Genomic DNA, 272 nt, shown 5'->3' with positions numbered 1-272 from the left:
GCAGTCCTGGAGGGCCGGTGTCCTGCAGAGTTTAGCTCCAACTTGCCTCAACACATCTGACTGGAAGTTTCTATGCCTAGTAAGAGCTTGATTAGCTGGTTCAGGTGTGTTTAATTAGGGCTGGAGCTAAACTCTGCAGGACACCGGCCCTCCAGGACCGAGTTTGGACAGCCCTGGCTTAGACTGTTTCTCGAGTTCAAACCCCCGTATGTTGTCCAGTCGAGCTGCTTTCATGTAGTTCACCTCTGGCACCACTAGAGCCTGCAAAACGA

This window comes from Sinocyclocheilus anshuiensis, unplaced genomic scaffold (genome assembly GCF_001515605.1).
Source record: "Sinocyclocheilus anshuiensis isolate Anshui unplaced genomic scaffold, SAMN03320099.WGS_v1.1 scaffold853, whole genome shotgun sequence".
Classification (NCBI taxonomy): Eukaryota; Metazoa; Chordata; class Actinopteri; order Cypriniformes; family Cyprinidae; genus Sinocyclocheilus; species Sinocyclocheilus anshuiensis.
This window is presented reverse-complemented; position numbering follows the sequence as displayed.